The sequence below is a fragment of the Saimiri boliviensis genome, chromosome 9 (genome assembly GCF_048565385.1).
Source record: "Saimiri boliviensis isolate mSaiBol1 chromosome 9, mSaiBol1.pri, whole genome shotgun sequence".
Taxonomy (NCBI): Eukaryota; Metazoa; Chordata; class Mammalia; order Primates; family Cebidae; genus Saimiri; species Saimiri boliviensis.
In genome coordinates, this window is record NC_133457.1 from 121,450,404 (window position 1) to 121,463,279 (window position 12,876).

The 12,876-nt window shown below is 43.8% G+C and overlaps 1 long non-coding RNA gene across 2 annotated transcripts in view; it reads right to left on the reverse strand.

Moving 5' to 3' along the window:
* Nucleotides 1-211: 211 nt before the first annotated feature.
* LOC141585715 (uncharacterized) overlaps nucleotides 212-12,876 on the reverse strand; it is a 59,861-nt gene continuing 47,196 nt past the window's right edge. For both annotated transcript variants that reach the window (XR_012519379.1, XR_012519380.1), the window contains exon 3: nucleotides 212-11,001. This is a non-coding gene — a long non-coding RNA (uncharacterized LOC141585715). The remainder of the gene's footprint in view (nucleotides 11,002-12,876) is intronic.

Sequence of the window (12,876 nt, forward strand, 5' to 3'; positions counted from 1 at the left end):
TACTCCAGGCTGGGCAATAGAGCAAGACCCTATCTCAAAAACAAGAAGACGAAGAAGGAGAAAAAGGGGAGGGGGGAAGAAGAAGAAGAAAAAGAAGAAGAAGGGGAGGAGGAGGAGGAGGAAGAAGGAGGAGGAGGAGGAGGAAGGAGAAAGAAGGAAGAAGAAGAAGAGAAAGAGGAAGAAGGCGGAGGAGGAAGAGGAGGAGGAGGAGGGGAGGGAAGGAGGAGGAGGAGATCATTTACAAAAACCTACACCTAATATTATACTTAGTGAAGAGAAACAGATGCTTTTCCTCTAAGATTGAGAATGTCCTCTCTCACCACTAAGATGTCCCCTCTCACCACTCTTATTCATCTTTGTACCAGAATTCCTAGCTAGTGCAGTAAGACAAGAAAAGGGAACAAAGCATATACTGATTGGGAGGTAAGAAACAAAACTGTCTTTGTTCATGGATGACATGATTATGTAGAAAATACAATAATGTGGCTGGGGGCAGTGGCCCACACCTGTAATCCCAACACTTTGGGAGGCTGAGGCATGTGGATCACAAGGTCAGGAGATCAAGATCATTCTGGCCAACATGGTGAAATGTATAAAAGTTGTTTTCCTATATGCCAACAATGAAGAATTGGACTTTGGAAATTAAAAACACAGTACCCTCTACAGAGCATCAAAATATCTTTAAAAGGTTAAACTAGTGTAGAGAGTAGAATGATGGCTACCAGAGTCTGGGAGGTGAGGAAGGAGGGAATGGAGATTTGTTAATCAAAGGATACAAAGTTTCAGCTAGACAGGAAGAATAAGTTTTGAGATCTTCTGCACAGCAGAATGACTATAGTCAATAATAATGTACATCTTATAATAACTTAGGGAGTAAACTTCAAATGTCTTACCTTAAAAGTGATAGATAAATGAGATGATGAATATGTTAATTAGCTTGATTTAATTACTCCACATTGTATCATATAAATGTATACAACTATAATTTGTCAATTAAAAATAAAATAAAGATGAAAAGATTAGAAGAATTTTTTTAAATAGCACCAAAAAAGTGGAATACTTAGGTATAAATCAAGTAAAATATCTACAGGTCTTGTATGTGGGACTAAAAATCAAAGACCTAAGTAAATGGACAGAGATAGTCCATGTTCATGGATTGAAAGACTCAATATTGTTAAGATTCGATTCTTCTGAATTTTTTTCTGCAGATTCATTGTGACACTAACTTAAAAATCAGGAAGCTATTTTCTGAATATCAACAAACTGTCTCTAACGTTTATGTAGAAGCACAAAAGATTCAAAATAGCCAACATGACACTAAAGAAGAAGAGCAGACTTCAAGACTTAAAGCTACAGTAATCAAGACAGCATGCGATTGGCAAAAGAAGAGGGACATAACTCATTCGAACAGAATAGAGGGACTAGAAATAGAATCACACAAATATAGTCAACTGATCTTCAGCAAAGAAACAAAGGAAATTCTAAGGAGAAAGTATAGTCTCTTCAACAAATGGTACTGGAACAATTGGACATCCATATGCAAAAAAAAAAAAAAAAAAAAAAAAAAAAATCTAGACACAAACCTTACATCCTCCACAAAAATTAACTCAAAATGAATCACAAACCCAAGTATAAAATGCACCACCATAAAACTTCTAGAAGATAACAAGGAAGAAAATCTAAATGACCTTGGGTTTAGCAATAAGATTTTAGATAAAACACCAAAAGCATAATTCATGAAAGAAAAATAATAAGAAATTAGACTCTTAAAATTCAAAACTTCTGCTCAGGGAAAAACATTGTTAAAAGAATCAAAGGCAAACCACAGACTGTGGGAAAATACTATAAAACACTTACCTGATAAAGTACTTGTATTCAAAACATAGAATTCTTGAAACAATAAGGAGACAAACCAAATAAGCAAAAGATGGGCAAAAAATCAGCAAAGATATCTCATCAACAAAGATATACAGATGGTAAAAAAGTATATGAAAAGTTGCTCAACATTGCATGTCAACAAAGAATTGCAAATAAAAACAGCAGTAAGATACCCCTATGCACCTATTAGAACAGCAAACATCCAAAAAATACTGATAATATTAAATGTTGCTGAGGACAGGGAGCAATAGTAGTCTCACACATTGCTCATGGGAACGTATAATGGTACAACCATTTTGGAAAATAATTTGGCAGTTTCTCATAAAGTTAAACACCGTCTTGCCATATTATTCAGCAGTCACGCTCCTAGGTATTTACCCACATACAAGACCTGTAGATATTTTACTTGATTTATACCTAAGTATTCCACTTTTTTGGTGCTATTTAAAAAAATTCTTCTAATCTTTTCATCTTTATTTTATTTTTAATTGACAAATTATAGTTGTATACATTTATATGATACAATGTGGAGTAATTAAATCAAGCTAATTAACATATTCATCATCTCATTTATCTATCACTTTAAAGGTAAGACATTTGAAGTTTACTCCCTAAGTTATTATAAGATATATATTATTATTGACTATAGTCATTCTGCTGTGCAGTAGATCTCAAAACTTATTCCTTCACTCTCAAGGAGAGGAGGCTCCTTGTGGGACATGCATGGCAATTTTCCCTCAAAAAGTGAAAGGTGGGGGATGTAGCTTTATAGCAAAGAAGCCTGACAAACATGACCGCAGCTAAGCGATCAAGGCCAACACCAACAGTGAGAAGTTGTGGTGACAGAATGTAGCTTTGATATGATGAATGAGATTGCCACTCCAACTCTGTGACCTTCCTCCTAAAATACCTTACTCCAGTCTAATTGTAAAAAAATAAAAATAAAAATGAGATAAATTCCAAGAGTGGGACCTACTAGAGAACACCTGATCAGTCCTCCTTGAAACCATCAAGGTCATCAAAAGCAAGACAAACCTGAGAAACTGTCACAGCCCAGACCAGCCTAAGGAGACATGACCACTGAGCATAATGTGGTATCCTGGATGACATCCTGGAACAGAAAAGGGACGCTGGGTAAAAACTAAGGACACCTGGATCAACTATGGATGTTAGTTAATAATAAAGCAACAATATTGGTTTATTAATTTTTAAAAATGTTTCTTACAAATATAAGATGTTATAATAGGAGAAACTGGGTAGATGGAAACTCTATAGGATCTTTGAAATTTTTCAGTAAATCCAAAACTGTTCTAAATAAAGCTCATTTTTTACAAACCTCAAGAATACAGTGGTAGATTTTTTTCATTGACTCTATTTGACTCTATTTCTCCACCCCTCTCTATGTCCACACCACTTTGCAATGTGACTTTGGAGTTTCTCTCAAGTGGTACATTCTATTTTCTTGCCTCTTGGATCTGAGCTGGTCTGTGACTTGCTTTGGACAGTAGAATCTAGCAGAGGTGACCTTGAACCCACTCCAAGCATAGGCCTCAATTGGCCTTGATTCTTTCCCTCCCTAAGAGCCTACCATTGCCAAGAAGGTAAGCTCAGGCTAGCACAGGTAAGGATGAGAGATAATTGCCTCCACGATCTCCATCATTCCAGCTGACAGCTTGCAACTCCCCAGAAGAAGACACAAAATTAAGATCAACCAAGACTAGAAGAACTGCCCACTAAAGGTGCCAGGCCAAGGTGCCAAGTCATAAAATTGTGAGCCAAATAAATGGTTGCTGATTTAACCGTCTAAGCTATGGGATCGTTTGCTATACAACAGTAGCTAACTGATACAAACATCTTTTATCTGTGATGCCTTTGAATAGAAGTATCCCTGCCACACATGTGGCATTAATTACATGCACACACACAGATACATGTATACAGAATGCCAAATCCAAGTCATTCCTCTCCCTAGCAACCCAGCATGTCTTGCTTCTATGTCTTCTGTCAAGTTCTAATACACAGGTTACTCTCCGCTAACAGGCCAGCAGAATCTGTGGATATGCAGCTGCTTTGACCTTCTGAGCATTTTCAGGAACCTAGTATCTCCAGGGATATGGGATTTCATCTCATGGTCTGCTCAAGACTGAGACTCTTCATTTGAGCAGTGAGAGTGTCGAGGAAACCTTGTACATGTATTTATTGTGCCTTGCATGGCATATTGGTACATTTTACCATGACCTTTCTATTTTCTTTCTCCAAGCTTTCTATATACTTTCTCCAAATATATCATCACATGATATACTCATGATTCTTCCCTTGATAACACATGCTGCTCCAGGGCACTATACTGGTGCCTTTACAATGCAGCACACACCTTGGTGATGACTGAGGAGCCAGGAGATTCACTGTCTCAGAAAGAACAGATGTCAAGTTAGGAAAGGATCCTAATTGCTCAGCTTCTCCCTGGCCCCTAAAGGGTTCCATTCTGACCACTGCTAAATAGCCTGAGTTGTGGTCTCCAGCTGTCTGGCCAAAAGAGGCAACCAATAATCCTATCACGGAATCAGACTTGGGCTCAAATCCTGTTAGCTGTGTGAGCTTGAGCAAACCACCATCTCCCTAGTCCTCAATTTCCCCCTCCATGAAACTGAACTATTCATAATACCCACTACCCACTCATAAGACATGAAGTCAGCCACCTGGAACACAGAAGTTGCCAGCCATGATAATATGATTACCAGAGCACTCTGCTGAGGGTATCCACCATGACACCATTTAACATAAGTGCAGTATGAGTTCAGAGACAGAGGATGGCAAAAAGGCCCAGGGTGCACTGGCTCCCTAGTTCTTTGACATGCTGGTTTGTCTTTGCTTGCACAGCAACCCCTCTGGTGAACTCTATTCTGATTCTCATTCTACAGCTGAGAAAAACTGAAGCTTTGGAGTGGTGAAGTGACTTGCCCAGGTTCACACACCTGGCAGAGTCAGGATCGAGCTCTATCCACTATTCCTCCAAGCAGTGTTTCCTGGAAGAGAGTTGAAGGAGGAAGACCTCTGAAGATCTCCAGTCCAGGGTTTAAATTTCTATTCCACCTACCACCTGGGCACCCTTGGATAGCTCACTTCATCTCACTGTGTCCTGTTTCTCTCCATTGTAAAACTGGAGTGATTATTGTCCCCATTCCACAAGACTGTCATGACAATTGAACACTGCAAGGCAGGCTTCCCATGCACTTCTTGCCAATCTATCTGAGGCCAGTAAGACAGAACACACTTAGATGCAACAAGCTCCATGAAGCAAGATGACAGAGAAGCAGCAAGGGACAACAGAAGCCTGGGATTCATAGCCAGCTGGTTCACCAAGGCTCGGAAATGCTTCCCAGGGTGGATGGAGTCTCAGCTGCATCTGCCCCACTTGCACCAGGACTGAGGCACCCTCAAAAGCAGCCCACCCTGGGCTTTAACCCCAGGGACACATGAGTCACTGGCTAATGCACTGAAGGACACGTTATTTTGTATGGGGTAGAGGGAGACTAGAACAGAGCCTGGGTTGCTCCAGCACAAACCGCCCTATCTCAGGATGTTGCATTCCCAGCCCATTCTACAGTTATTCTTGATAACCACAAGTGAGAAAGGGTGGTGGTGGAGAGGGGGACCGGATAGGTTCAAGGCTGCCCAGAGAACTGTCCTCCAAACATTTGTAAAGAGGCTACATTGTGCCTGGGACACAGTAAGGGCTCATGAATTAGTGTTAACTTATATCAGCTTACGGCTTAACATGAACACTAAGTGAACTGATGTATATCAAGCTCTATCCAAACTGTAAAGTTCTGGACATGTATGGGAGGTTAGGGCTCTAGGAGAAGAGGAAATCTGGGAGAAGAGACTCTCTGGGTATGGCAGGCATTGCTGATTGCCCCCAGCCCTGCTGTTCCTGGGCCCACCTCTTAGGGATAAATCTTGATTGATCTAAACTAATCATCCTTGGCTATCCTACTTCTACTTAGCAAATACCATCTCAGCCTCCTTTGCACCCAGAAGTGATTATGTGATACAGTACTGACCAATAATACCTGAAGAAAATTCCAGTAGGAGCTTCCAAAACAATTTTTCCTTCCCTGATAAAAAGAATCCTTATCTACCCCTCTTTCTTGAGAAGTACACTTTTTTACTAACCCCATTCTCCTTTCATTCATAACGATGTCTGGAGCTGCAGCCACCATATGTAATTATCTTTAAGGGCTTTTTAATTCATCTTCTGCTGCTCCCCAGTTAGAATAAAAGTTTTCAGAGGGCAGTGACGTGGTTGTTGCATTTTACTGCTCTATCCTCAGTGTCCAGTGGCTCCTAGTTCCTCATGGGTGCCCAATAAACATTTATTAAATGAAAAAATGCTTTCATGGAGCATCTGGCCTGGGATTGGGATGGGTGGAGAAAAAATAAACAAGTAAACATATAAAAAAAGCAATTAAATGATACAATTTTTGCATGGAAGTGTGGTAAGGTAATAAATAAAGTGCTGTGCCAAAAAGCAATCAGGGATGAGAGAAGTAGGCTGCTCTGACGAGGTGGTCAGAGAAGGCCTCCATAGGGAGGTGATATTTGAGCAGAGCTCTGCATAAGACGGAGCCAGATGTGAGAATATCTGGGCAAGCGGAGGGTAGAACATTCTAGGAAGAGAGAATAATACATGCAAAGGCTCTGAAGCAAGTTCCAGAGCTTTCAGTTGAAGAGTCAAGGTTAAGTGATTTGCTGAAGCTGTGCTGCCAGGATTACCAGGAGCAATGGCAGCAAAAGAGAAAAGTGGGGGAGCCATGCTGAGGAGTGATTCCAAGTGAAATCCCAGCACAGCCCAGACCCTCATGGAGCTCTGGAGCATAGACAAAGCCAGAGTTTGTTCTGTCTCTAGGTAAGGGAGCTAGCTGTTTATAGTCATACATCAGTCAGTCATTGGCTATGGGACAGAGCTGAAAACAGAGTTCAAGGCAACTGAAGCAGCTACAACCTATGGATCTGGGCGTCCGAAATATGAAAGCTGTGCAGACAGAGGCCCCAGTACATGTGGTTATCTCTCCTTAGTTGAGGGATAGGCAGTGGGCCTTCTGAGGTCGACCAGGTAGTAGCTGTTGTGTGGTAGAGATCTATTAGAAGTTGAACAGTACTGGAGACGTAGTTCTGGCCCTCACCAAAGTAAAGAAACCTTACTAACATCTCATTAACACACCTGGCATCCAGCTTAGAGATCGTGTTATTCTTAAGAGTAAGAACCACACCATAGAGTAGGACCTATTTGAAAACCTGCCTAACAGAGCCCAAAATCAAGCTCTGACAAAAATCTGCAGGGGATCGGCAGTGTTTCAAGGTAAAGTTTTACTAAATTAGAGAGGCTTGAGAAACACCTTAGGCTTTGCAGAGACTCACACCAGCAAAGCATAAAACCAAACTTATGAAAAGCTCAAGATTGCCTGTTAAAACAAGGATGAACACTCTTCAGAAGAAGATAACAGAATCCAGAGTCTCTACACTATTGTTCCCACAGTCTCTAAGATTCAACCAGAAACCACTGGAACCACAAAGAAAGAGAAAAATGTAACCCATAAAGCAAAAAAAAAAAATAATAATAATCTGTCAATAGAAACTGAAACAAGTTAGTCTAGATTTTGGACTTAGCAGACAATACTTTAAAGCAACCTTTATAAATATGTTAAAGGAATAAAAATAAAATATGGTCTTAATGACAAACCAAACAGGGAATCTCAAGAGAAAAATGTAAACTATAAAAAAGAACCAAACAGAAATTCTAGAAAATAAAACTGCAATAACTCAAATTAAAAATTTCTGGGTATTTAACACCACATCCAATGTGACAGAAGAGCTGGTAAACGTGAAGATAGATTAATTAAAAAATTATCTAATCTGAAGAAAAGAGATAAAAGGGGTTGAAGAAAAAATCAGAGCCTCCAATCTGTGGCACAAGAACACACAATCTAACATATGCGTACCTGTGTCCCAGAAGGAGAAAAGAATGAAGCGGGAACAGCAAACGTATTTGAATAAATAATGGTTAAAACCTTCCAAAGCTGATAGAAAATACAGACTTATAGATCCAAGAGGCTCTGCAAATCCCAAACAAGATGAACACAAGAAAATCTTCACCTAGTCATACTGCGGTTAAACTTTTGAAAATAAAAGACAGAAACATCTTGAAAGTAATCAGAAGAAAACAGAGACCTGGGGTTTAGGGAAAGAAGGCTAGGAATGACACTGACATCATCTGGAAACAATGGAGGCTAGAAAACAATGGAAGTGCTTTAAAGCGCTAAAAGAGAACATCTCTGGGATGTGTCTACCCAAAGATCTACCTAGAGAATTTTTTATCCATCAGCTCCCATCCCCCATTGCTGGAGGTTTCGCCTAGGGTGTTTACTCTCCTGCATGTTCAAGCTGCACATGTGTGCTTGATGGGTAGGTTTCCACCCATATTTGCAGTGTCTAAGAATCCCCAGGAGAGAGACATTAGTTAAAGCTATATGAGACACATTGAGGTTACATGCTAAGATGGTAAGGTGAGTCACAATGTTCACAGAATTCATAGCAGGCCCAGCTGAGATTATAGGAGAAGCAGGGTCGGGGTTACTACCAGCCCTACTTTGCAGAGGGGAAAATTAATACAGAGTGGTTAAGTCATATGCCAAGATCCCACAGCTGATAACTGCTAGAGCTGAGTTTAAACTCTGTCTGGCATTTAAGCTCTCAGAGATACCCCCACACTGTCTCCTAAGATGCACCTCACACAGTCATTGTCAAACAGGTATACATGGCATGCTCAGACCTCTGCACATACATCCAAGCCACTGTGTTCACATATGCAGATGTTTCACTGCACGTGTACTGCCACACTATTTTTGTTTTTTTTTTTTGAGACAGAGTCTTGCTCTCTCTTCCAGGCTGGAGTTTACTGGCGTGACCTTGGCTCTGCAATCTCTGCCTCCCAGGTTCAAGAGACTCTCCTGAGTATCTGGGATTACAGGCACCTGCCATGACACCGGCTAATTTTTTACTTTTACTAGAGATGGGGTGTTGGCATATTGGCCAGGCTGGTCTCGAACTCCTGATGTCAGGTGATCCACCCGCCTTGGCCTCCCTGCTGGGATTACAGGTGTGAGCCACCATGCCCGGCCTGCCACACTGTCTCCACATACACACACTCATGTACACACACACACACACACACACAAGGCCAGGGACATGTGCCTGTTCATATTCAAGTCATGCATGAATACAGCAAAAACATTTTCATTAGGGAAACATTCCAGCTTTTTTCCTGGCTCTGAAGACAATGTAATTGGGCTTGCCGCAGGTGGAAGATGGGAGCTCTGTCCGCAGGCAGAAGGCCTTCCCACTCCCTCTTCCTCCCAGCTTGCTGTGGTTAGCTAATCCCTGCCAACGATGTTATTCACTTCCCTCAGGGGCGGCCCCTCTCACAGACCTCCGTTTCGTCTCATCTACCCCTGGAAATCTGCCCACCTCCACTCTCAGCCTCACATGTGCTTTCCTGAGATCTCCACCTCTGTCTGTCACTAGCACAGTGGGGATGAAATTCATTATCCTAAACCCTCGAATCTCAGCAACGCTCTGGCAGCTGGATGGGTGGGGAGAGAAGTGCCTTATTGCTGGCTTTGTTGTTTCACCAAACTTGGCCATGGCCTTAGAGGTGCAGTCTCCTCTTTCCTGTTGGGTACACCAAAAATGGGGCCCCCACGGGCAGCCCATGTGATCTGGACAAGTGACTGCTCCCAAAGTTCCAAAGCCCTCCTTTTTCCAATTCGTTGTGAGCCGTAGCATGAGGATGGGGATTTTGTCATGCGTTTATTCAATGAGCATATCTGAGCATCTACTGTGTACCAGGCACTGGGGTTCCAGCAGGGTCCACTTATCTTCTCTCACTCCCAGTACCAAGCCCCATGCTTGGCATATGATAGGTGCTTAATTTACATTTGTTGGATGGATGAATGGATTCACGACAGACAGATGAAAGCATGAATGTACAGATGGATAGACGGTTGGGTAGGTGGGGGGGTGGGTGGATAGATGTGTGGAATAAACTCTACACAGAAGGGTGTAGGCTTATAGAGAAGATATAGTTGCCATCTCAAAGGTGTCCATCCTCTAGTAAGACTTTGTTTATGCCACCCTATACTCTAGTTACATATGCGGTAGGAGCAAGGAATGGAAGTAGGAAGAGTTAGAGAGGCAGGTGTCACATCTGGCTGGGGCATTTCAGGCAGAATATTTGGGGAAACCCTTCCCAACCACCTTGAGCCCAGTAAGAGGAGCAGTGCCCCTCCCCACACTTCATGAAAATAACCAGCCAAGCGTCCTTATCGGGAGGGCCACAGGTCCTCAGGGGCCCCCAGGGTGGGAGCTGTCATCATCTAGTCAGGCCAAGGTGCCCTCAGAACAGCAGTCCTTCAAGGTGTCCACCCAGGCAGTGAGTCCACTGTGCTTTAGCAGGTCATGGCAGGTGGACACACTTCAGAGTGCCCACTTCATCAGGCCGCCCCACTGCAGCAGCATCCGCAGCCCGCCGGGCTTCAGCCTCCACTCACCGCCCTTCAGCACGTGCACCCCTCTTCCGTGTGTGTCCCTCCTTCCCCGCCGCACACATCTCCAGCAGCTGCACCCCGAATCAGGTGCTGTCAGCGCCTAGGCCTGCCCAAACCAGATCCATGCCAGGCCACTCTGGACACAGAAAGCCGAGCCAGATCCACAGCCTTGAAATCCAGTATCATGTTTAGTAACTGGAACACTGAGGTGTGGGGTGCCTCCCGGTGCCCCCCAGTGTCCCAGCTGAATGGCTTGAGACCGATGTCCCCATACATGGACGGTGCAGCCACATTCAGCTGAGGATTGGAACTCACTGGAAATGTTTGTTTCCCGTTTAATCGGTGGGAATAAAAAGTCATGGATTCCATCCAAAACAGATTTCACTCCTTCAGCCCATTTGTCAAAATTGCTTCTCTCCAGAGCTCCAACCTCAGGGCTGTGGGAGCATGGTTGATGGGCAGGCTGATCCCACACAATATCAGGTCAAGTCACCCCATTGGCCTCCACCTGCCAAGCCTGGAAAGAAATTCAGGGTAAGGACAAGTGAGTCTAAAACTGCAGCTCTTCCTCCCAGTCCCTCTCAAAACTCAAGTTTTGACTTCTGAGCTGGGAATAAGGATCTCGTTGAGCCAAAGTTCCTTAAGGTTTTCTGCTGCACCCACAGGGAATCGTGTGCAGGCTTAGAAGGTTGCCATGGAATTTCAGCAGCCAACCACAAGGAAGGGAGGGGGAGCTGCCGCCCACACAGAGGCCCCACTTCTGGCTGGGAGCCTGCCTGGCCCTCTGCCGCCCTCTCCAGCACTCTCCTCTGGCCCAGTTCAGGCCTGTGCCACCAGCTGCTGACAGCCTGGCCTCCCTGTGGTCCCACTCACGCTCACCATGTGGCCTCCGTCTCAGAACAGCCGGTCTTGGCACCTCCCCACCCTGTCCCCTGCTCCCCTGTTGCCTCCATGACCATATCTTTCCTTTCCTACAACACACAGCACCACTAGGGCAGGGACTGAAGTCTTTCTCCTCTCCCTTTGGAGATAACTGACAAATGCGTCTTGGATTTCTAAGCCGATTCCCTGAGGGCTTGTGCCACGTATATAAATCTGCAGCCAAAATGCCAGTACCCCAAACTGTCAGCTTCTTTTTTTTCCTTTAAAGCAAACTAATCTCCCTCTGAGCTCCTGTCTTCATGAAATGAGACTGCCACCCTTGTCAGGGGTGTTCTGGGGTCGGTGGGAGTAAGGAGTCAGGAAAGCTGGCATCTAGGCTACAGTTCAAGCAGCTGAGCTGTGGGTCCTCAGGCAAATAAGTTGACCTCTCTGAGCCTGAGTGTCTTGGTGTATAAAGTGGGAATGACTGTGCACGTGCACACACACGTTCCCGAGATAATGGGTTACAGTGCTTTGTAGTTTGAGGCAGAGACTAAGTATGAGCTATTGTGTTATTAATTGCAACAGAAAACTGAAGAGGATTTTCACATTTCTGCTTTGGGTTGTGTCTCCTTTGTGTTCCCTCCCCCTCCATAAGTTTTCTTCTTGGGGTCAATGCCACAATCAGTTACCAGAAGTGACAGGCTGCAGGAGCTGTAATCCCAGCTAAGAAGTGGCTGGCGCATGGCTCTCTGAGTGAGGGCTTCGCAAACCTCTCCATATTCCGTTCTGTAGCAGTCCTTGGGCTGCAAGCCAGGACTCTCACCATCCCCATTTCGCAGCTGAACACACTGAGGTTCAGAAGAATGAAAGGACAACTCAGGATGCACCACTGCTAAGCCGCAGATGACACTCAGGTGGAGGAAGCAGGAGTGGGGAGCAGCACAGAAAGAAACAGGAGCTGCCTTCTGGTTCAAAGCACAAGTGTTTTGCTTTTGTTTTTAGACTTTATGCAGAATGAACAATGTCCACAGGCCCCTGATGGCCACCCAGGCCTCACTGAAGCAGGGAAGGGCGTGCGTCTCAGCCCACTTCCACTGAGAATACGAATTCCTTATCATGTTTCTCTCCCTTTTTTCTTTGTTTTTATTTATTGCGAGTATGTTCAAAATGAAACTGTAAAATGCCATATTTTATCAAAATAAGTAATTTTTAAAATTCCATCTTAGAAGAGCTTCTAAATGTTTCCACAGGCCTTTCAAACTTTCTCCCTGTAAGGCTCTGTGCCAGGCAACCAAATCCTTCCGGACCTGTTGATGCGGAGAGTCAGAGAGCCAGTGAGTGGGTGCTGCTGCTCTCCGCTCCCCCTTCCTCCTCCCTGCACCAGCCCCCACCAGTCTGTCTGGTGGATGCTGAGTGATCATTTTGCGGATGGCTTTGAACTTGACTTCTCGAGGGGAAGCTGGTATGAGAAAATGAGAATCTCATTCAGATGGGTTTGCAGTTTTATTCCCCTAGCGAATTGTTTTCT